The following is a 24,956-nucleotide window of genomic DNA, read 5'->3' as shown; positions in this document are numbered from 1 at the left end:
GGGGGGTGGGGTGGAACGAGCAGCTGTCTACCCTTAGCAGGAGGGCTCCTGATTACATACCTCTCCTGCTGCTGCTGCTGCTGCTGGCTGTCCAGCAGCAGACTGAAGGTGGCTGCTGCTGTGCACAGGTATATAAAGGCTCAGAGCCTATTATGACACGCGCAGCCAGCGTTCCATTGCCACATTCCATCTACTGCAGGCAGGATACCTGGCTGGCTGAATGTCGCTGAGAAGCTCACAGAGACCGCCATAAGCAACAGTTTAACAGAATGCCACAGACTAATCAACCAAACTTTTTGGGTTGGGTTCTCTTTTATAGTCTGCAGGCATTAAATGAAAGAAGTCAGTGTTCCAGCAGAAGGAGACAACGTTTCAGAAAAGGCATTGTAGCAAACCAAAAAAGAAATTTTAAGCGCAGCAGAGTAACCAGCGCACATACCTGTTAGCTCAGGTGAGTTTAAAAGGCTGCTGTTGATAACAAGGGCATTTGCTAAATAGATGGTGTGTGTGCAACAATATACTGAAAGGTCAATTATATTGTGCAGCTTATCTCACCACCTGTAGTTATTTAGGTGAAAGCTCCAAAATGCTTGCCTAATATGTCTGTTTATCCAAAAGGAAGTAAAAAGGGAGAGCTAGAAAGATAGCATTGCATCACATTACATGGCAATGCAATGCACAGTTGCTGAAGTTGAACCAAAATGAGCTTGTAATCTGGCTTCTGCAACTTTGAACATGAAAAATCCAATGAGGAGAAGAAAAGCAAAGCCAAAGAGTCCATCCCAAAATCCGACAAACAAGCAAAATGAACAAAAAACATTGAATTCAATTCTTTCTGATTTTAGAAACTGCATTAAAGAAGGGGTGCACCGGTCCTGGAGATACTGCAATACCAGGTCAATGCGTGGAGTGGACAGAGCAAGCTCTTTTTCCATCTCCCTGTTCTAAAAATCCATTTAATATATGGTCCCCAGATAGGGGACGTATCAGATATTAAACTGATAAGAACAGATACTACACTTGATCTTAGCCAAAAGGCCGAGAAGCGATAACCAGAATTGGTTTCAAACTATGGAGCCACCCAAGGATCCTGAAAAGTCCATTTGTGGAGATGAGCTCCTGGACTCCCGTTAAGAAGACATGTTGTCAACCTCTAGATCCCTTACATGCCTGCACTTTTCGGCTTGCTGCTGCTGCAATCCACGCGTTTTAGATCTGCATAACTCCACCTCTTTAAACACAGCACCTTCACCCCCTGCTGTTCCCACCCGCCTCAACACCGTTGGAAGGGAGGAGAACCAATTAAGGCGGGGGGTGGGGTGGAACGAGCAGCTGTCTACCCTTAGCAGGAGGGCTCCTGATTACATACCTCTCCTGCTGCTGCTGCTGCTGGCTGTCCAGCAGCAGACTGAAGGTGGCTGCTGCTGTGCACAGGTATATAAAGGCTCAGAGCCTATTATGACACGCGCAGCCAGCGTTCCATTGCCACATTCCATCTACTGCAGGCAGGATACCTGGCTGGCTGAATGTCGCTGAGAAGCTCACAGAGACCGCCATAAGCAACAGTTTAACAGAATGCCACAGACTAATCAACCAAACTTTTTGGGTTGGGTTCTCTTTTATAGTCTGCAGGCATTAAATGAAAGAAGTCAGTGTTCCAGCAGAAGGAGACAACGTTTCAGAAAAGGCATTGTAGCAAACCAAAAAAGAAATTTTAAGCGCAGCAGAGTAACCAGCGCACATACCTGTTAGCTCAGGTGAGTTTAAAAGGCTGCTGTTGATAACAAGGGCATTTGCTAAATAGATGGTGTGTGTGCAACAATATACTGAAAGGTCAATTATATTGTGCAGCTTATCTCACCACCTGTAGTTATTTAGGTGAAAGCTCCAAAATGCTTGCCTAATATGTCTGTTTATCCAAAAGGAAGTAAAAAGGGAGAGCTAGAAAGATAGCATTGCATCACATTACATGGCAATGCAATGCACAGTTGCTGAAGTTGAACCAAAATGAGCTTGTAATCTGGCTTCTGCAACTTTGAACATGAAAAATCCAATGAGGAGAAGAAAAGCAAAGCCAAAGAGTCCATCCCAAAATCCGACAAACAAGCAAAATGAACAAAAAACATTGAATTCAATTCTTTCTGATTTTAGAAACTGCATTAAAGAAGGGGTGCACCGGTCCTGGAGATACTGCAATACCAGGTCAATGCGTGGAGTGGACAGAGCAAGCTCTTTTTCCATCTCCCTGTTCTAAAAATCCATTTAATATATGGTCCCCAGATAGGGGACGTATCAGATATTAAACTGATAAGAACAGATTTTTTTTAATTTGGCTATCCCCTCACAGGGATAAAACCAGTTTTATTTAAAAATTACACAGATGTACAGAAATAAAAGCAACATTTTACATCATTACAAATTTTTATACATTGTCTCGAAACATACGAGACTTAAAAACATAAATTATTCAAATAGGATAAAAATTTGCATATATTCAAATTAATAAAATGTTACAAAAATTCAAAATGTGTTCCATACATTGACATCCCATTTTAGGGAGATATTTGGATTATTTTTTTTATCTAATAAAAAATATACATACATTTCACTTAAACAAAAACTAAAAACATCATTTAAAGACAATTCATCATGATTAAAAATTAAAATATTTCGGGCTTTCCAGAGAGCTATTTTGGCGCAATTTATTGTCTTCCATGCCATAATTTTTTGGTCTTCTGTTGGGCATTCCATAAGTCCATAAAGTATTGTGGCGTAGTTAAAGTCTTTGAGGTCTGCCACTTTTTCCATCAGAGGGAGCAATTTTCTCCAGAACGCTTTTGCAAAAGGACAAGTCCATAGTAGATGTTTCACTGATTCCTCCTCTTGACATCCGCTTCTTGGGCAAATGGCAGACCTCACGAGTCCTCTTCTATGTTGGAATGCCCGGCACGGAAGACATTGGTGTGCGCAGCTCCAAGCCAAATCTTTCTGTATATTAAAAAGATATTTTGCATTAATGACTTTCCATATATTCAATATTTGTTCATCATCATAGCGCTCAATGTTACATAACTCTTCATTTTTACAAAGACTTTTAATTAATTTCTTACTATTTTGTAGATCTCCCGCTTCTTTACCCCCTAAATTAAAATGAATCACTATTTTTTCTAAAATTAAATAATGCGTTGGCAGTTTAAAAGCATATGGAGATGATAAAACCGTTTCAAACCACCCAAACTTTCTCATAAAAAAACCAGTGTTATAACGCATAAAAAAGGACCAATAGTGATTTTTAAAAAGGGCATTAAAACAGAAGCAAAAAAATTTAATTAAAAGGAACCTACTAAAATCTGGAAAGTCTTTCCCACCTTTGAGCTTTGGTTTTGTTACAATTTCTCTTTTTAATTTCTCCATCTTAGAACTCCAGAAAAAAGTAAAACATGCTTTAGTGATCTTTTTTAAAATATTTACAGGGGGAGGGAAAACCAAACTCAAATACAATAAAAGAGGCAAAATGACCATTTTTATAATTAATACTTTACCCTCCATCGTTAATTTTCTCATATTCCACATACATATTTTCGTATTCACTTTCTGAGCTACCGCCTCCCAGTTATTTAGACCATTATTGGATTCACAGAAAGAAATACCTAAAATATTAATAGAGTCAGTTATTGGAATAAAAACATCGTGTAAAATCATCTCCCCAATATTTAAAATACTACTCTTATTAAAATTAACCTTAAAACCAGAAGCTGTACAAAAGGATTGGATCTGTTTGAGTGAGTTTTGTAGTGATGGTGCATCTCGGCAAAGGACCGCCACATCGTCCATGTAACCCACCACTTTTGCTTCTGTTCCTTTGCTTCCAGGTAGAGGGATACCACATATTTGTCTATCTCTACGGATTGCACATAAAAGTGGCTCAAGAGCACAAATAAAAAGTAGTGGGGACAGGGGGCACCCCTGTTTTACCCCTGATTTTAAAAAAACATCTTGTGTCTTGAAACCATTTACTAAAATCTTACTTGTGCAGTCCTTATAAAACGCTTTAAGAGATAATAAAAACCTTTCTGGTATGCCCATTTTTTCTAAAACCTTAAAAAGATAAAAATGAGAAATCTGATCAAAAGCTTTTTCGAAGTCAATTGATAAAATTGCCATCTTCCCTTTTCTGTTTTTAATGTCTTCAATACAGTCTTTAACAAGGTTTAGATTGTCCCAGATACTGCGCTCAGGCACACCACATGCTTGGTTTGAGTGGATTATTTTTCCTATAATTTTTTTAAGGCGGTTTGCACAAATTTTTGCCATTATTTTATAGTCACAGTTTAGTAGGGTTATAGGTCTCCAGTTTTTTAAGTCTGTCTTATCACCTTTCTTATATAATAATGAGACCTCCCCTTTTTTCCAGGATTTTAATAAAACCTTATCATTAAAAACTTCAGTAAAAACATAAAACAGATCCTCTTTTAAAATATCATAAAATTTTACATAAAACTTTATAGGAATACCGTCTGATCCAGGGACTTTTCCAATTTTAAAACTTTTTATGGTTTGTAAAATTTCTTCTTCTGTTATGTTTTGTGATAAAAACTCTTGGGAGGCGGTATCTAAAACAGATGTTATTTCTTCTAGAGAATTTTGCATTATATTTTCATCTATTCTTTTATCATTAAAAAGATTAAAATAGTAACCATGTACCTTTTCCAAAATTTTTCCCATATTTTTCTCTCCATCTATATCTTCAATTACTGTTTTTTTCTCTCTAATTTTTTTAAAAAAATATCTAGAACATTTTTCGTCTTCCTCCACGTGTTTTATTCTGGAGCGGAAAATGAGCTCTTTCCCTTTTTGTTCTAGTGATTTTGTTATTTCTTCTTTCAGTATTTTAATATCTTTTTCTACTTCTAGACCATTTTCTCTAAGTTTATATAAGGTCTGTAACCGGGTATTTAAATTATTATATAATTCTAGCTTTTCTTTTGCTTTATATATGCTTTTCTTAATAAAAAAATCTTTTATTTTTTTTTTCATTTTATCCCACCAGGCACTTATAGGGACATTTACATCTTTCTTCCTCCTGCAGTTTTTATAAAATTCAATAAAATCCGATAAAATCTTAGAATCATTTAAAAGGGATACATTCATTTTCCAAGTTTTTTTCCCACATTTTTTATTAGCATTAATTTTTACACTAAAAGATAAAAATTTATGATCTGAGAAGATATTATCGTGGGTTTCACATTTATCAGGTAAAATTTGTTCTGAACCGAATATAAAATCTATTCTTGAACTGCAATTTAAATTGCTCCAGGTAAAGCCGGCTTCTACTGAACTAGTCTTGTTGCATTCTTTATAAATATCAACAAGTCTAAAATCACTTAAAATATTACTTAACATACCGGTAGTTTTGTCATAGTTTCTACTTACGGCTGTAGAGCGCCGACTTTCACCCTTTAAAATACAATTAAAATCACCTGCCAAGATAAAAGGTTCAGAGGTATTAATAAATAATGGTAAAATCTCTAACATGTCAGCTCTTTCATTTTTATCTGGGGACCCATAAAAATTTAAAAATTGCCATTTTACACCATTAATAAAAGCTTTAACTAATAACATACGACCTGGTAAAATCTCTTGGATAAAATCAATTTGAACGTTTCCCTTAAAAAGTATAGCTATCCCTGCTGATCCGGTAACATTTGACCCGGACCACACTGATGGGCCACATTTCCAATCCTCTTTGTATTTTTTGTAGGATACTGTGTGCGGGATATTGCATTCCTGTAAAAAGAAGACGGAAGCCGTAAGACAAGTTAAAAAATTAAATAATGTTACTCTTCTGGTTTTTGATTTTAGACCCCTCACATTGAGGGAAATGCCCTTAAGTTCTGCCATTGGAGGAAAGTAAAAAAATTATATAAAACAGAAATACGGAACTTACTTCCTATCCGCTGAACCGGCCAGACCACTTACGCTCGAGCTACTTCCCTCGTCCGAATTTATCGTAAGTAAGGACTCCATGGAGGAGGAACTTGACTCACCAAGACAATGACCCAACGCTACATGTGAGTAGCTTGGGAGACAACTAAGAGGAACAGCACCCTGGGTCTCCATGGGCTGGCCATTCAGATCCTTATCAGGTGGGTCCCCAGGTGGCTCCCCTGCACCCAGGGGAGGCCGACACACAGGGGAAGGTTGGGTACAAGGCAATGTACCCGAGCTCACGGAGCTGGCAAGGCCCGGCTCCCCACCGGGGTCAGCAGGGTCCGGGACTTTTGGGGGACCAACGTCCACCTCCCCACCAGGAGATGTGTCCATCTGATCCCCATCAGCCGCTCCATTCGAACCATCTTTCTTCCCTCTTTTCTTTTTATGGGGACCCACCGTAGTCCAGTTAGCCTCAGACTCAGGCCCAGGAAACCCAGTTTTTGCCTCGGGCTCGGTGTCAACCTTCTGCCGGTCTCTTTTGGTTTTACCGATCATGCCCTTTTGTTCCTTTTCTGCCTTTCTTTTAGCCTCCCTGTTGTCTTGGTGCCAACTTTTCCTCACTGCTTGGGAGTTACCCTTCATTACCTCTGAGCTTTCCTCATCACTCGAATTGCCCTCTTTGCTCGCTGAGGCTCCAGGTTGTTGTTCCTCCTCCTGAGGGGTGGTCTGACCTGTTGGTTCATTTTCGGATGTCCTGGCCTTTTCCTTCCGTCTCTGTTCGGCCTCCCAGAACCTATGTGGGCATGAAAAATAAAAATGACCAGGTTTTTGGCAGAAATTACATTTTTTATCATGAGGACATTCTTTGGTGTCATGTTCTGTACTAGCACAGTTTCTACAGGTTGCCTCACAGTCATCCTTAAAATGGCCATATTTTCCACAGTTTCTACAAAAGGGTGGCATACCAGAAAAAAAGAAGTCTCCATTTGAGGAACCTATTTTAAAACGTGCAGGAGGGAGTTTCACACCGCCTGGGAAATTAGGGTCTCTTTCACATGTTACTAGAAATTTCCATTTGGACGTCCACATGTGAAACTCATTAAGTACTTTCCCTATACATTTTACACTTTTAAAGTACATTGAAAGAAAACATGTTAGTTCCACTGAAGTAACGAAAGGAGAAAATACTTTAAGGATTACCATTTTTACCTCATCCAGTACGTGCTCGATAACTTGTATTCCTTTTAGAATAGGATTGTTTTTTGCCTTTCTGGCTCTTACCAGGACATCCTGAAAAATGCCTTCCCCGGTGAAGGTGATGTCATAATCGCCACGCCTCGGATAATCCTGGATAGAGAGAATCTCGTTCTTCTGCACATGAAAGAGCCCTTCAAGCACGTCCTGGACTACGTACCGCAATTTCCTTTCATCACTTCCGCCCTCTGTGAAATGAATACGGATAGTGTTTTTAAGCCTCGCATAGTGAGGCACGAGGTTGGGGTCAACCTCCATGGTAACGCAACAAGAAAAAGCAAATCGCAAACCGCTTGCAATCTGCGCCTTTCAGAGTTCTGTAAACAGAAACACCTGAGAGGCTGGGGGGGATCGCAACCCGTTACCCTGGGACTAAGCCCTCTCCCAATAGCAGCAGGCAGGGGAGCCCACCGAAGTGGGTCACCCTGCAAGGCCGAGGAGAGGGGTACCCGAGTACCTTCTGGACCACAGTCGCCTGTACAAGACACTTGACCGCAGCCAAAAGGCCGAGAAGCGATAACCAGAATTGGTTTCAAACTACGGAGCCACCCAAGGATCCTGAAAAGTCCATTTGTGGAGATGAGCTCCTGGACTCCCGTTAAGAAGACATGTTGTCAACCTCTAGATCCCTTACATGCCTGCACTTTTCGGCTTGCTGCTGCTGCAATCCACGCGTTTTAGATCTGCATAACTCCACCTCTTTAAACACAGCACCTTCACCCCCTGCTGTTCCCACCCGCCTCAACACCGTTGGAAGGGAGGAGAACCAATTAAGGCGGGGGGTGGGGTGGAACGAGCAGCTGTCTACCCTTAGCAGGAGGGCTCCTGATTACATACCTCTCCTGCTGCTGCTGCTGCTGGCTGTCCAGCAGCAGACTGAAGGTGGCTGCTGCTGTGCACAGGTATATAAAGGCTCAGAGCCTATTATGACACGCGCAGCCAGCGTTCCATTGCCACATTCCATCTACTGCAGGCAGGATACCTGGCTGGCTGAATGTCGCTGAGAAGCTCACAGAGACCGCCATAAGCAACAGTTTAACAGAATGCCACAGACTAATCAACCAAACTTTTTGGGTTGGGTTCTCTTTTATAGTCTGCAGGCATTAAATGAAAGAAGTCAGTGTTCCAGCAGAAGGAGACAACGTTTCAGAAAAGGCATTGTAGCAAACCAAAAAAGAAATTTTAAGCGCAGCAGAGTAACCAGCGCACATACCTGTTAGCTCAGGTGAGTTTAAAAGGCTGCTGTTGATAACAAGGGCATTTGCTAAATAGATGGTGTGTGTGCAACAATATACTGAAAGGTCAATTATATTGTGCAGCTTATCTCACCACCTGTAGTTATTTAGGTGAAAGCTCCAAAATGCTTGCCTAATATGTCTGTTTATCCAAAAGGAAGTAAAAAGGGAGAGCTAGAAAGATAGCATTGCATCACATTACATGGCAATGCAATGCACAGTTGCTGAAGTTGAACCAAAATGAGCTTGTAATCTGGCTTCTGCAACTTTGAACATGAAAAATCCAATGAGGAGAAGAAAAGCAAAGCCAAAGAGTCCATCCCAAAATCCGACAAACAAGCAAAATGAACAAAAAACATTGAATTCAATTCTTTCTGATTTTAGAAACTGCATTAAAGAAGGGGTGCACCGGTCCTGGAGATACTGCAATACCAGGTCAATGCGTGGAGTGGACAGAGCAAGCTCTTTTTCCATCTCCCTGTTCTAAAAATCCATTTAATATATGGTCCCCAGATAGGGGACGTATCAGATATTAAACTGATAAGAACAGATACTACACTTGATCTTAGCCAAAAGGCCGAGAAGCGATAACCAGAATTGGTTTCAAACTACGGAGCCACCCAAGGATCCTGAAAAGTCCATTTGTGGAGATGAGCTCCTGGACTCCCGTTAAGAAGACATGTTGTCAACCTCTAGATCCCTTACATGCCTGCACTTTTCGGCTTGCTGCTGCTGCAATCCACGCGTTTTAGATCTGCATAACTCCACCTCTTTAAACACAGCACCTTCACCCCCTGCTGTTCCCACCCGCCTCAACACCGTTGGAAGGGAGGAGAACCAATTAAGGCGGGGGGTGGGGTGGAACGAGCAGCTGTCTACCCTTAGCAGGAGGGCTCCTGATTACATACCTCTCCTGCTGCTGCTGCTGCTGGCTGTCCAGCAGCAGACTGAAGGTGGCTGCTGCTGTGCACAGGTATATAAAGGCTCAGAGCCTATTATGACACGCGCAGCCAGCGTTCCATTGCCACATTCCATCTACTGCAGGCAGGATACCTGGCTGGCTGAATGTCGCTGAGAAGCTCACAGAGACCGCCATAAGCAACAGTTTAACAGAATGCCACAGACTAATCAACCAAACTTTTTGGGTTGGGTTCTCTTTTATAGTCTGCAGGCATTAAATGAAAGAAGTCAGTGTTCCAGCAGAAGGAGACAACGTTTCAGAAAAGGCATTGTAGCAAACCAAAAAAGAAATTTTAAGCGCAGCAGAGTAACCAGCGCACATACCTGTTAGCTCAGGTGAGTTTAAAAGGCTGCTGTTGATAACAAGGGCATTTGCTAAATAGATGGTGTGTGTGCAACAATATACTGAAAGGTCAATTATATTGTGCAGCTTATCTCACCACCTGTAGTTATTTAGGTGAAAGCTCCAAAATGCTTGCCTAATATGTCTGTTTATCCAAAAGGAAGTAAAAAGGGAGAGCTAGAAAGATAGCATTGCATCACATTACATGGCAATGCAATGCACAGTTGCTGAAGTTGAACCAAAATGAGCTTGTAATCTGGCTTCTGCAACTTTGAACATACGTCCCCTATCTCCAGATAGGGGACGTATCAGATATTAAACTGATAAGAACAGATTTTTTTTTTTTTTTTTTTTTTTTTCCACTCAGATTACAAGTCCCATATTTACCATTTCATGCTTTGCAATGATTTCCAAATGGTATTAGGTTGTTATCCATCATTGTGGGTCATATATCCATTTTTCCAATCTTATTTTATATATATACGTTTATATTATCACAATACAGTTATTCCATATTCTTTTCATCACAACATTACAATCTTTACCATTACGATTTAAGGCAACATTCCTCTCTTCAGGCCATATGCTGCCAAGGCATTCAAAAGCCTTCCATCCAGAAACCGACCATCCCAAGCTTCTTCTACCTCTTTAGCCAACGACTGAGGTATTCTGTAAGTTGAAAAAAAACGATGCATATCGCTATAAATGTTATTCCACACTTTGCGCCTTAGACTAGCCTGACTCCCCCCTTCACAACTCTCTAGCATTTTCAACACTTCTTGTCTCTCCTCCATCTCCCTCATATTTTTTTCTGAAACATCCTTTGCTTCACTAGAGTCCTTCACAGATGACAAAACTCCTTCAATTTCTTCTCTGGCTTCACATGCGACATCCTCTCTTTCTTCTTCACTAGTTTCTTCACCCTCCTCCTCCTCTTCCATATTACTTACAGCACCTTCCTTTTCATCCTGACTGGAGGACTCACTTTCCTCCTGATCTTCTGACTCCCTATCCACCTCCACTTCTTCTTCCAAGCTAGTATTTTCAATCTCAACCCCTGTGATATCACTCTCAGTATCTTCTTCCATATGATCACCTTCTTTTCTTATATCTCTTATTTGTTCCTCCTTCTTTTGAGATATGTTCTCTTCCGTTTCATCATGGGGGGCAGCTTCAGACTCTTCTTCATTTCCATCTTCCTTGTCAACTGACTTCTCCTCCCTTTTATTGACAGGACAGCAATCATATAAATGACCACTGCCACCACATAGATTACATTTCTTACTTTTTTCACAATTCTCTGCCTTATGTCCCACTTCTTCACACTTGGCACACCACTGTAATGTACAGGAATCCTTTTCATGGCCATACTGTTTACAACGCCTACAAAACTTCGGCATACCTGTAAAGAACATATCTCCATTAACTGTCCCGATTTTGAATCTACTTGGTGGGAGTACCACAACACCATCCGAACTTTCCTTGAACTTGACCAGGAACCTCCACCTCGTGGTCCAAAAACCATATCGGTTAAACATTTTGCCAGCAGAACTCACTTTCTCACAGTACCGGGATAAAAAGGTCATGATCTCTTCTTCCAATATGAAAGGACTATACATCCTTATTACTATTAGCCTTTCCTTCCTAGGAAAATGCGACACAAAAAAAACACCTTCAAGTATCGAATCTTCCTTCACTAGATCCATTCTCTTCCAAAAGTCAGAAAAGATATCTTCTGAACAAAAAATAACATCATATATCCCTCTCTTCGGGAACTCCAACATAGACAAAACTTGTTCCATTTGAACTTCCAATAGTCCAAACAAAATCTTCTCTACCAAAAAAAACAAGCCAGACTTCTTCTTCTCTGGATCCAAAAAAATAAACCGCACTGCATTCTTCAGTCTTGCAAAAACTGGGACCTCTTCACAGGTCAGCATATTTGGGCTTCTCCCGTCCATATCTTCACACCAAACGTGGCAAAAATCCTCCTCGCCTACTTAAAAAAAGCAGGCAGGCTGATCGCCCCTCGTTGCCCAGGGACTAATCCGGCTCCCCAAAAGCAGCAAGGGGGTGAAGCCGCACTGCTACATGCAGCGATCCCCCGAGGCCAAGGAGCCGGGTACCCAAGGCACCTCTCAGCCAAGACCAAGGCAGCAACCGGTAGATCACTGCACTTGATCTTAGCCAAAAGGCCGAGAAGCGATAACCAGAATTGGTTTCAAACTACGGAGCCACCCAAGGATCCTGAAAAGTCCATTTGTGGAGATGAGCTCCTGGACTCCCGTTAAGAAGACATGTTGTCAACCTCTAGATCCCTTACATGCCTGCACTTTTCGGCTTGCTGCTGCTGCAATCCACGCGTTTTAGATCTGCATAACTCCACCTCTTTAAACACAGCACCTTCACCCCCTGCTGTTCCCACCCGCCTCAACACCGTTGGAAGGGAGGAGAACCAATTAAGGCGGGGGGTGGGGTGGAACGAGCAGCTGTCTACCCTTAGCAGGAGGGCTCCTGATTACATACCTCTCCTGCTGCTGCTGCTGCTGGCTGTCCAGCAGCAGACTGAAGGTGGCTGCTGCTGTGCACAGGTATATAAAGGCTCAGAGCCTATTATGACACGCGCAGCCAGCGTTCCATTGCCACATTCCATCTACTGCAGGCAGGATACCTGGCTGGCTGAATGTCGCTGAGAAGCTCACAGAGACCGCCATAAGCAACAGTTTAACAGAATGCCACAGACTAATCAACCAAACTTTTTGGGTTGGGTTCTCTTTTATAGTCTGCAGGCATTAAATGAAAGAAGTCAGTGTTCCAGCAGAAGGAGACAACGTTTCAGAAAAGGCATTGTAGCAAACCAAAAAAGAAATTTTAAGCGCAGCAGAGTAACCAGCGCACATACCTGTTAGCTCAGGTGAGTTTAAAAGGCTGCTGTTGATAACAAGGGCATTTGCTAAATAGATGGTGTGTGTGCAACAATATACTGAAAGGTCAATTATATTGTGCAGCTTATCTCACCACCTGTAGTTATTTAGGTGAAAGCTCCAAAATGCTTGCCTAATATGTCTGTTTATCCAAAAGGAAGTAAAAAGGGAGAGCTAGAAAGATAGCATTGCATCACATTACATGGCAATGCAATGCACAGTTGCTGAAGTTGAACCAAAATGAGCTTGTAATCTGGCTTCTGCAACTTTGAACATGAAAAATCCAATGAGGAGAAGAAAAGCAAAGCCAAAGAGTCCATCCCAAAATCCGACAAACAAGCAAAATGAACAAAAAACATTGAATTCAATTCTTTCTGATTTTAGAAACTGCATTAAAGAAGGGGTGCACCGGTCCTGGAGATACTGCAATACCAGGTCAATGCGTGGAGTGGACAGAGCAAGCTCTTTTTCCATCTCCCTGTTCTAAAAATCCATTTAATATATGGTCCCCAGATAGGGGACGTATCAGATATTAAACTGATAAGAACAGATACTACACTTGATCTTAGCCAAAAGGCCGAGAAGCGATAACCAGAATTGGTTTCAAACTACGGAGCCACCCAAGGATCCTGAAAAGTCCATTTGTGGAGATGAGCTCCTGGACTCCCGTTAAGAAGACATGTTGTCAACCTCTAGATCCCTTACATGCCTGCACTTTTCGGCTTGCTGCTGCTGCAATCCACGCGTTTTAGATCTGCATAACTCCACCTCTTTAAACACAGCACCTTCACCCCCTGCTGTTCCCACCCGCCTCAACACCGTTGGAAGGGAGGAGAACCAATTAAGGCGGGGGGTGGGGTGGAACGAGCAGCTGTCTACCCTTAGCAGGAGGGCTCCTGATTACATACCTCTCCTGCTGCTGCTGCTGCTGGCTGTCCAGCAGCAGACTGAAGGTGGCTGCTGCTGTGCACAGGTATATAAAGGCTCAGAGCCTATTATGACACGCGCAGCCAGCGTTCCATTGCCACATTCCATCTACTGCAGGCAGGATACCTGGCTGGCTGAATGTCGCTGAGAAGCTCACAGAGACCGCCATAAGCAACAGTTTAACAGAATGCCACAGACTAATCAACCAAACTTTTTGGGTTGGGTTCTCTTTTATAGTCTGCAGGCATTAAATGAAAGAAGTCAGTGTTCCAGCAGAAGGAGACAACGTTTCAGAAAAGGCATTGTAGCAAACCAAAAAAGAAATTTTAAGCGCAGCAGAGTAACCAGCGCACATACCTGTTAGCTCAGGTGAGTTTAAAAGGCTGCTGTTGATAACAAGGGCATTTGCTAAATAGATGGTGTGTGTGCAACAATATACTGAAAGGTCAATTATATTGTGCAGCTTATCTCACCACCTGTAGTTATTTAGGTGAAAGCTCCAAAATGCTTGCCTAATATGTCTGTTTATCCAAAAGGAAGTAAAAAGGGAGAGCTAGAAAGATAGCATTGCATCACATTACATGGCAATGCAATGCACAGTTGCTGAAGTTGAACCAAAATGAGCTTGTAATCTGGCTTCTGCAACTTTGAACATACGTCCCCTATCTCCAGATAGGGGACGTATCAGATATTAAACTGATAAGAACAGATTTTTTTTTTTTTTTTTTTTTTTTTTTTTTTTTTTCCACTCAGATTACAAGTCCCATATTTACCATTTCATGCTTTGCAATGATTTCCAAATGGTATTAGGTTGTTATCCATCATTGTGGGTCATATATCCATTTTTCCAATCTTATTTTATATATATACGTTTATATTATCACAATACAGTTATTCCATATTCTTTTCATCACAACATTACAATCTTTACCATTACGATTTAAGGCAACATTCCTCTCTTCAGGCCATATGCTGCCAAGGCATTCAAAAGCCTTCCATCCAGAAACCGACCATCCCAAGCTTCTTCTACCTCTTTAGCCAACGACTGAGGTATTCTGTAAGTTGAAAAAAAACGATGCATATCGCTATAAATGTTATTCCACACTTTGCGCCTTAGACTAGCCTGACTCCCCCCTTCACAACTCTCTAGCATTTTCAACACTTCTTGTCTCTCCTCCATCTCCCTCATATTTTTTTCTGAAACATCCTTTGCTTCACTAGAGTCCTTCACAGATGACAAAACTCCTTCAATTTCTTCTCTGGCTTCACATGCGACATCCTCTCTTTCTTCTTCACTAGTTTCTTCACCCTCCTCCTCCTCTTCCATATTACTTACAGCACCTTCCTTTTCATCCTGACTGGAGGACTCACTTTCCTCCTGATCTTCTGACTCCCTATCCACCTCCACTTCTTCTTCCAAGCTAGTATTTTCAATCTCAACCCCTGTGATATCACTCTCAGTATCTTCTTCCATATGATCACCTTCTTTTCTTATATCTCTTATTTGTTCCTCCTTCTTTTGAGATATGTTCTCTTCCGTTTCATCATGGGGGGCAGCTTCAGACTCTTCTTCATTTCCATCTTCCTTGTCAACTGACTTCTCCTCCCTTTTATTGACAGGACAGCAATCATATAAATGACCACTGCCACCACATAGATTACATTTCTTACTTTTTTCACAATTCTCTGCCTTATGTCCCACTTCTTCACACTTGGCACACCACTGTAATGTACAGGAATCCTTTTCATGGCCATACTGTTTACAACGCCTACAAAACTTCGGCATACCTGTAAAGAACATATCTCCATTAACTGTCCCGATTTTGAATCTACTTGGTGGGAGTACCACAACACCATCCGAACTTTCCTTGAACTTGACCAGGAACCTCCACCTCGTGGTCCAAAAACCATATCGGTTAAACATTTTGCCAGCAGAACTCACTTTCTCACAGTACCGGGATAAAAAGGTCATGATCTCTTCTTCCAATATGAAAGGACTATACATCCTTATTACTATTAGCCTTTCCTTCCTAGGAAAATGCGACACAAAAAAAACACCTTCAAGTATCGAATCTTCCTTCACTAGATCCATTCTCTTCCAAAAGTCAGAAAAGATATCTTCTGAACAAAAAATAACATCATATATCCCTCTCTTCGGGAACTCCAACATAGACAAAACTTGTTCCATTTGAACTTCCAATAGTCCAAACAAAATCTTCTCTACCAAAAAAAACAAGCCAGACTTCTTCTTCTCTGGATCCAAAAAAATAAACCGCACTGCATTCTTCAGTCTTGCAAAAACTGGGACCTCTTCACAGGTCAGCATATTTGGGCTTCTCCCGTCCATATCTTCACACCAAACGTGGCAAAAATCCTCCTCGCCTACTTAAAAAAAGCAGGCAGGCTGATCGCCCCTCGTTGCCCAGGGACTAATCCGGCTCCCCAAAAGCAGCAAGGGGGTGAAGCCGCACTGCTACATGCAGCGATCCCCCGAGGCCAAGGAGCCGGGTACCCAAGGCACCTCTCAGCCAAGACCAAGGCAGCAACCGGTAGATCACTGCACTTGATCTTAGCCAAAAGGCCGAGAAGCGATAACCAGAATTGGTTTCAAACTACGGAGCCACCCAAGGATCCTGAAAAGTCCATTTGTGGAGATGAGCTCCTGGACTCCCGTTAAGAAGACATGTTGTCAACCTCTAGATCCCTTACATGCCTGCACTTTTCGGCTTGCTGCTGCTGCAATCCACGCGTTTTAGATCTGCATAACTCCACCTCTTTAAACACAGCACCTTCACCCCCTGCTGTTCCCACCCGCCTCAACACCGTTGGAAGGGAGGAGAACCAATTAAGGCGGGGGGTGGGGTGGAACGAGCAGCTGTCTACCCTTAGCAGGAGGGCTCCTGATTACATACCTCTCCTGCTGCTGCTGCTGCTGGCTGTCCAGCAGCAGACTGAAGGTGGCTGCTGCTGTGCACAGGTATATAAAGGCTCAGAGCCTATTATGACACGCGCAGCCAGCGTTCCATTGCCACATTCCATCTACTGCAGGCAGGATACCTGGCTGGCTGAATGTCGCTGAGAAGCTCACAGAGACCGCCATAAGCAACAGTTTAACAGAATGCCACAGACTAATCAACCAAACTTTTTGGGTTGGGTTCTCTTTTATAGTCTGCAGGCATTAAATGAAAGAAGTCAGTGTTCCAGCAGAAGGAGACAACGTTTCAGAAAAGGCATTGTAGCAAACCAAAAAAGAAATTTTAAGCGCAGCAGAGTAACCAGCGCACATACCTGTTAGCTCAGGTGAGTTTAAAAGGCTGCTGTTGATAACAAGGGCATTTGCTAAATAGATGGTGTGTGTGCAACAATATACTGAAAGGTCAATTATATTGTGCAGCTTATCTCACCACCTGTAGTTATTTAGGTGAAAGCTCCAAAATGCTTGCCTAATATGTCTGTTTATCCAAAAGGAAGTAAAAAGGGAGAGCTAGAAAGATAGCATTGCATCACATTACATGGCAATGCAATGCACAGTTGCTGAAGTTGAACCAAAATGAGCTTGTAATCTGGCTTCTGCAACTTTGAACATGAAAAATCCAATGAGGAGAAGAAAAGCAAAGCCAAAGAGTCCATCCCAAAATCCGACAAACAAGCAAAATGAACAAAAAACATTGAATTCAATTCTTTCTGATTTTAGAAACTGCATTAAAGAAGGGGTGCACCGGTCCTGGAGATACTGCAATACCAGGTCAATGCGTGGAGTGGACAGAGCAAGCTCTTTTTCCATCTCCCTGTTCTAAAAATCCATTTAATATATGGTCCCCAGATAGGGGACGTATCAGATATTAAACTGATAAGAACAGATACTACACTTGATCTTAGCCAAAAGGCCGAGAAGCGATAACCAGAATTGGTTTCAAACTACGGAGCCACCCAAGGATCCTGAAAAGTCCATTTGTGGAGATGAGCTCCTGGACTCCCGTTAAGAAGACATGTTGTCAACCTCTAGATCCCTTACATGCCTGCACTTTTCGGCTTGCTGCTGCTGCAATCCACGCGTTTTAGATCTGCATAACTCCACCTCTTTAAACACAGCACCTTCACCCCCTGCTGTTCCCACCCGCCTCAACACTGTTGGAAGGGAGGAGAACCAATTAAGGCGGGGGGTGGGGTGGAACGAGCAGCTGTCTACCCTTAGCAGGAGGGCTCCTGATTACATACCTCTCCTGCTGCTGCTGCTGCTGGCTGTCCAGCAGCAGACTGAAGGTGGCTGCTGCTGTGCACAGGTATATAAAGGCTCAGAGCCTATTATGACACGCGCAGCCAGCGTTCCATTGCCACATTCCATCTACTGCAGGCAGGATACCTGGCTGGCTGAATGTCGCTGAGAAGCTCACAGAGACCGCCATAAGCAACAGTTTAACAGAATGCCACAGACTAATCAACCAAACTTTTTGGGTTGGGTTCTCTTTTATAGTCTGCAGGCATTAAATGAAAGAAGTCAGTGTTCCAGCAGAAGGAGACAACGTTTCAGAAAAGGCATTGTAGCAAACCAAAAAAGAAATTTTAAGCGCAGCAGAGTAACCAGCGCACATACCTGTTAGCTCAGGTGAGTTTAAAAGGCTGCTGTTGATAACAAGGGCATTTGCTAAATAGATGGTGTGTGTGCAACAATATACTGAAAGGTCAATTATATTGTGCAGCTTATCTCACCACCTGTAGTTATTTAGGTGAAAGCTCCAAAATGCTTGCCTAATATGTCTGTTTATCCAAAAGGAAGTAAAAAGGGAGAGCTAGAAAGATAGCATTGCATCACATTACATGGCAATGCAATGCACAGTTGCTGAAGTTGAACCAAAATGAGCTTGTAATCTGGCTTCTGCAACTTTGAACATGAAAAATCCAATGAGGAGAAGAAAAGCAAAGCCAAAGAGTCCATCCCAAAATCCGACAAACAAGCAAAATGAACAAAAAACATTGAATTCAATTCTTTCTGATTTTAGAAACTGCATTAAAGAAGGGGTGCACCGGTCCTGGAGATACTGCAATACCAGGTCAATGCGTGGAGTGGACAGAGCAAGCTCTTTTTCCATCTCCCTGTTCTAAAAATCCATTTAATATATGGTCCCCAGATAGGGGACGTATCAGATATTAAACTGATAAGAACAGATCAGGTTTCAACATAATTTATTAAGTGCGTAAAAGATGGTTTACAATCAAAAACAACAACACAAACAGTACATTATTAAAACACAGAATTCCACCCATAAAAACCCCATATACGATTAGCATCCCTCCTCCCAATACATTTGACATCCCTCAAGTAATAAATATACATCTGGCTAAAAGCAATTTTAAGACAATCCTTCACAGAAATAGCATCACGTTTAAAAAGTAAAATATTGCGTGCCTTCCAAAGGGCGTCTTTAAAACAGTTAATCATACACCAACATATACAATACTGTTGAGGGGTCGGACATTTAAAAAGGCCATATAAAACATATTCATGGTTAAAATCTCTTAAACCGCAAGTCCATTTTAAAAGAATCCCAACTTTGTGCCAAAGTTCCTGTGCAAATGGGCAATTCCACATAAGGTGCAAGGTGGTTTCGTCATTAACACATGAGTCTCTGGGGCATTTGGCTCTGGCCACCAGGCCTCTCCTGTGTTGAAATTCTCTGGTGGGGAGGCACTGGTGGACCACCATCCATGCGATGTCCTTATGTCCATTTGCTAAGAATTTCCCGAAGACATTCTTCCAAACTTGCTTCGATCTCTCTTCTGAGAAATTTACTATGGGGGTCACATCTTCATTCCTCCTCAGAAAAGATAAAAGCTTCTTGCGGTCTTTAAAAATGTCCATATTAAAATCACCAAGGCTATAAAATCGAACAGTCTTTTCTAAGATTGCTTGGTGTTTGGGGGGGCATAGTAAAACAGGGGAATTCAACGACAACTTAAACCATCTTTTAAAAATCATCCCACAAGTATATTTTAAAAAATAACTTAGCGCACTATTACCATTAAAATGTTTGAAACAAAAGCAGAAATAATTTAAATACAAATAAATATGTAAATCGGGGACATCCCTTCCGCCGTTCATTTTATTCTTCCTCATTATTTCTCGCCTTAATTTTTCCATTTTGGAGTTCCATAAAAACATAAAGATCATCCTAGTCATTTTTTTAATTAAAACATCAGAGGGGGGGTACACCATAGCTATATACAGTATGAGGGGTAACAACACTGATTTTATAATTAAAATTTTCCCCTCCATTGTTAGGGACCTCAAACCCCAAAATGATATTTTCTTTGACATTTTTTCTATGACATTCTCCCAGCTTTGAGTTCCCACATTCTCCTCGTTAAAAACAACTCCAAGAATTTTTACATTGTCTCGTTTTATGGTGAGCTGCGGGAGTTGGGCGGTGTCCCAGGATCCCAAAGTCAGACATTCAGATTTATTTAAATTAAGTTTAAACCCGGATGCCTGGGAAAAAAATTCAATGCGCAACACCGCCCTCCGGAGGGAAGCAGGGTCCACGCACACAACTGTCACGTCATCCATGTAGCCAAAGACTCTCACATCACTGCCACCTCCGCCTGGAACAGGAACCCCTCTAATCACTTTGTCTTTCCTTATTGCGCTCAGCAGGGGCTCCATGGCGCAGATGAACAGGATGGGCGACAAGGGGCATCCCTGCTTCACTCCGGACTCAAGGGGAACTCCATCTGTTAAAAAGCCATTAAGAGAAATTTGACTAAAACAATTTTTATATAAAATCTTAATACAATTTAAAAGCATATTAGGGATACCCATTCTTTTTAAAACTCTAAAAAGAAATCTATGAGAGACTCTATCGAAAGCTTTTTCAAAATCTAGGGCTAAAAGAGCTACATTTTGACCCCGGTCTCTGGAATACCAAATTACATCCCTTAATACGTTTAAAACCTCTGAAATACTTCTGCCTGGTACACTACAAACCTGCTCAGGCTGGATTAGTTTGGCAATGACACTCCTGAGCCGGTCTGCAACCACCTTAGCAAGTACCTTGTAATCAACATTTAGGAGAGTTATGGGTCTCCAATTCGCTAGAGTACTGCGGTCACCTTTTTTATATATCAAAGACACCACTCCTCTCCTCCACGAAAATGGCAACTGTTCACAAATAAAAACTTCTTTAAAAAGCATAAAAAGGTCCTCTTTTAAAATGTCCCAAAAAGTAAGGTAAAATTCTACAGGTAGTCCGTCACACCCAGGTGCTTTACCCTTAGAGAAACTTTTAAAAACATAAAATAATTCCTCTAAAACAATATCGCGTTCTAAAAACTCCTGGTCTGTAAAATTTAACTTAAAATCGAGATCATTAAGAGCATCAGATAAAAAGGACTCATCTATACACTTTTTACTAAAAAGATGCTTATAAAAGTTAAAAGTAGCATTCAACATTCCCTGCATAGATGTTTCACCCTCTAGATTTGTGATCACTTCTCTTTTATCCATGACTTTTTTGAAGAAGAAGCGAGAGCACTTCTCCCCCTCCTCCAAGTGCTGCACTCTAGAGTTAAAAATAATCTCTTTCCCCTTTGTGTCTATGCAGTTCTGAATTTCAGTTTTTAGGCTAGCAATATCATCTCCCACCTCCACCCCTAGCTCTTTGAATTTAAAAAGTGTTTGCAGTTTGGTGTTAAGATCACTAAAACATCTTTTTTTCTCTCTAGCTTTACGTCTCCCTGCTTTTATAAAAAACATTCTGACTTTTTTTTTCAAATTTTCCCACCAGGTTACCATAGGGGCATCAGAAGGTTTTTGTCGCCGCCAGGCTTGATAGGCTTTACCAAAGTCTTGTCGAATCAGAGGGTCCTCCAGCAGGTAAGTACTTAGACGCCAGAGGCCCCTGTTGACCCTCTGTTCATCCCGGTATTCTAGATGCACCTCCAAGCCCTTATGGTCAGAAAATATATTTGATGTTAAAACACATTTTACAGGGTTAAAATCATCTGATAGGAAAATAAAATCGATCCTGGAGGACACCCCTCTTCCGGACCACGTATAACCAGGGTCCGTCGGCAGGAGTGACCTCCACGCATCGCATAATTTAAAATCAGTTATAAAATCTTTCAATAGATGACATGACTTATCCAATTTGCGTAAAGGGTCACCCCCTGCTCGTTGTTCACTAGCACAAAGACAATTAAAATCACCCCCTACGACCAGGGGAGATGACCCAGTACAGTACAATGGCAATATCCCAAATAAATTAATTCTCTCTTGCTTATCAGGGGGAGCATAAATATTCATTACACGTAGGGTAAAACCATTAAATTTAAAATGCACTAAAACCACTCTGCCTGGTACTATTTCTGTGACAGCATTTATAGTAATATTTCTCCCACGACAGAGGAAGCCCACCCCCGCTGACTTGTTGTCATTGGAGCCAGACCAGATGGAGGGCCCCAGTCTCCAATCTGTCTTGATATCATTATAATTTAGTGCATGTTGTATCCCGCATTCCTGTAATAAACATATGTCAAAGTCAGTGGTTTCTAAATACTTGAATAGAGCAGCCCTACGAACTGGGCTCTTTAATGACCTCACATTCAGTGAGACAAGTCTTATTGTGGGCATTCATAGGTCAGGGTGGTGGATCTTCCATGAGGACACCTGACTCAAAGCCCTGTATATCAAATTGCTCCAGGACATCCGGGCTAGAAGACCCAAACGACTCGATATTCTGTGAGCCGGCGGTTGCCCCCTCGTAGGTCACGGTTCCCAGCCACATTCCAGGAGACGCTGGGGATTCGACATTCCGTCTCTTTTTCGGGGCAGACTCCACTAGGTCACTGGTGCAGTCCTCCTCTTCCTCCACCTCCTCCAGGGGGGGAGACTGGTCCATCAGGACAAGATCAGCAACACAGATTTCCTGATGTTCGCCACCTAGAAGCAAAGCCCCCTCATCTGGCTGGCTAATCGCCCTGGAAGATCCTGAGGCCATCGCTGCGTGGTCCCCTGTAGCCAACCGCACAGGGGCACCACCCTCCAGCCCAACAGGATCGGTATCGGGAACCATCGATACGGAGGATACCCTCCCAGAAGGAGGACCCCCCCGCTCCGGTCCATGCGAGGTCCGCCCATCGTTAAGGGACTTCGATGCAGGTGCCGCCCCAGAGGGGCCTCCGGCTCCCTGCTCCATCCCAGCCTTCTCGCCCTTCGAACCGCCCTCCGACGCCGGCCTGCCAGTGAAGACCGGTGGGCGCATCGGCTCAGCTTCAGAAGATGCAGCTTCTGCGTAGGTCCTGGTCCTGGTCCTGTTGGGGCATCCTCGGAACATGTGCCCCGCCTCACCGCAGAGATTACATTTCCTCCCAGCGGGACAGTCCTTCATTAAATGTCCGTAACAGCTGCAATTATTGCAGCGGTCTACTTTCCTGCCCGTGCAGGACGTTTGGGTATGACCCATTTGTCCACAGTTCCTGCAACATACTGGCATTCCAGGATAAAATAAGTAGCCTCTGCTCTTACCGATTACGAAGGTTGAGGGAGGGTGTAGCATTCCTCCCACTCCACTAAGGTCCCTCTTTAGACGGGCCATATACCTTCTCTTGCCGCACCAGAAGCCTACCGCGTTCTTCACAGTACCCAGGTATCTCAGATCATCACAATAGCGGGTAAGGTAGGTCGAGATGTCTGCAGCTTCCACAAAGGGGTTCGGGAAATGCACCACGATGGGGATCTCGTCATAAGCATACAAGAGACAAAAGGTTAGTCCATCCAACTCATCTAAGTAGTTTTTCTCGTTTACCTTTTGTACGAGTTGCTGACAGCATCCCTGGCTCTTGAAGGTGATGGTGTATATCCCCTTGTACTCGTTGTCCTGGAAGCAGAATATGTCTTCCCGCCGAAACTCCAGAACTCCAAGAAGAATCCTATGGCAGATGTAGTCCAAATTCTTCTCCATCCTCGATGCTGCTCCAACTTCAATCCTCACGGTGTTCCGCATCCGGGCATCACCCGATGAATATGTGAGCGTTGCCGGCATCCTTCACTCAGGAACGTACCGACTCTTCTCTCTGAAAGGCGCAAGCCTTCATGGGATCCCTTCCCGTTGCTCCTGGACTAATCCTTCCTCCCAATAGCAGCAGGGGGGTTAAGTCCCTCCGAAGAGGAACGATCCCCCCAGGCCGAGAGAAAGGGTACCAAGAGCACCTCACAGGCAAGACCACACAGGTAAACCTGATAGATCGTGCCAAAAGGCCGAGAAGCGATAACCAGAATTGGTTTCAAACTACGGAGCCACCCAAGGATCCTGAAAAGTCCATTTGTGGAGATGAGCTCCTGGACTCCCGTTAAGAAGACATGTTGTCAACCTCTAGATCCCTTACATGCCTGCACTTTTCGGCTTGCTGCTGCTGCAATCCACGCGTTTTAGATCTGCATAACTCCACCTCTTTAAACACAGCACCTTCACCCCCTGCTGTTCCCACCCGCCTCAACACCGTTGGAAGGGAGGAGAACCAATTAAGGCGGGGGGTGGGGTGGAACGAGCAGCTGTCTACCCTTAGCAGGAGGGCTCCTGATTACATACCTCTCCTGCTGCTGCTGCTGCTGGCTGTCCAGCAGCAGACTGAAGGTGGCTGCTGCTGTGCACAGGTATATAAAGGCTCAGAGCCTATTATGACACGCGCAGCCAGCGTTCCATTGCCACATTCCATCTACTGCAGGCAGGATACCTGGCTGGCTGAATGTCGCTGAGAAGCTCACAGAGACCGCCATAAGCAACAGTTTAACAGAATGCCACAGACTAATCAACCAAACTTTTTGGGTTGGGTTCTCTTTTATAGTCTGCAGGCATTAAATGAAAGAAGTCAGTGTTCCAGCAGAAGGAGACAACGTTTCAGAAAAGGCATTGTAGCAAACCAAAAAAGAAATTTTAAGCGCAGCAGAGTAACCAGCGCACATACCTGTTAGCTCAGGTGAGTTTAAAAGGCTGCTGTTGATAACAAGGGCATTTGCTAAATAGATGGTGTGTGTGCAACAATATACTGAAAGGTCAATTATATTGTGCAGCTTATCTCACCACCTGTAGTTATTTAGGTGAAAGCTCCAAAATGCTTGCCTAATATGTCTGTTTATCCAAAAGGAAGTAAAAAGGGAGAGCTAGAAAGATAGCATTGCATCACATTACATGGCAATGCAATGCACAGTTGCTGAAGTTGAACCAAAATGAGCTTGTAATCTGGCTTCTGCAACTTTGAACATGAAAAATCCAATGAGGAGAAGAAAAGCAAAGCCAAAGAGTCCATCCCAAAATCCGACAAACAAGCAAAATGAACAAAAAACATTGAATTCAATTCTTTCTGATTTTAGAAACTGCATTAAAG

General features: G+C 42.7%; 6 non-coding genes across 6 annotated transcripts; all 6 read right to left on the bottom strand.

The window, feature by feature from the left end:
- Nucleotides 1-859: 859 nt before the first annotated feature.
- On the bottom strand, nucleotides 860-1,050 carry LOC141212995 (U2 spliceosomal RNA). The gene has a single exon (XR_012282576.1). It is a non-coding gene; the product is annotated as a U2 spliceosomal RNA (small nuclear RNA).
- A 1,115-nt stretch (nucleotides 1,051-2,165) lies between these two features.
- LOC141213160 (U2 spliceosomal RNA) lies at nucleotides 2,166-2,351 on the bottom strand. Its single transcript, XR_012282729.1, has one exon. It is a non-coding gene; the product is annotated as a U2 spliceosomal RNA (small nuclear RNA).
- A 6,470-nt stretch (nucleotides 2,352-8,821) lies between these two features.
- LOC141212994 (U2 spliceosomal RNA) lies at nucleotides 8,822-9,012 on the bottom strand. The gene has a single exon (XR_012282575.1). It is a non-coding gene; the product is annotated as a U2 spliceosomal RNA (small nuclear RNA).
- A 4,036-nt stretch (nucleotides 9,013-13,048) lies between these two features.
- LOC141212993 (U2 spliceosomal RNA) lies at nucleotides 13,049-13,239 on the bottom strand. Its single transcript, XR_012282574.1, has one exon. It is a non-coding gene; the product is annotated as a U2 spliceosomal RNA (small nuclear RNA).
- A 4,046-nt stretch (nucleotides 13,240-17,285) lies between these two features.
- Nucleotides 17,286-17,476, bottom strand: LOC141212992 (U2 spliceosomal RNA). Its single transcript, XR_012282573.1, has one exon. It is a non-coding gene; the product is annotated as a U2 spliceosomal RNA (small nuclear RNA).
- A 1,115-nt stretch (nucleotides 17,477-18,591) lies between these two features.
- On the bottom strand, nucleotides 18,592-18,781 carry LOC141213165 (U2 spliceosomal RNA). Its single transcript, XR_012282734.1, has one exon. It is a non-coding gene; the product is annotated as a U2 spliceosomal RNA (small nuclear RNA).
- Between the last annotated feature and the right edge of the window lie 6,175 nt (nucleotides 18,782-24,956).

This window comes from Phyllobates terribilis, unplaced genomic scaffold (genome assembly GCF_046119375.1).
Source record: "Phyllobates terribilis strain yellow unplaced genomic scaffold, ASM4611937v1 Scaffold_187__1_contigs__length_3656778, whole genome shotgun sequence".
Lineage (NCBI taxonomy): Eukaryota > Metazoa > Chordata > Amphibia > Anura > Dendrobatidae > Phyllobates > Phyllobates terribilis.
Note: the sequence above shows the minus strand (reverse complement) of the source record. Positions and strands in the feature narration are given on the sequence as shown.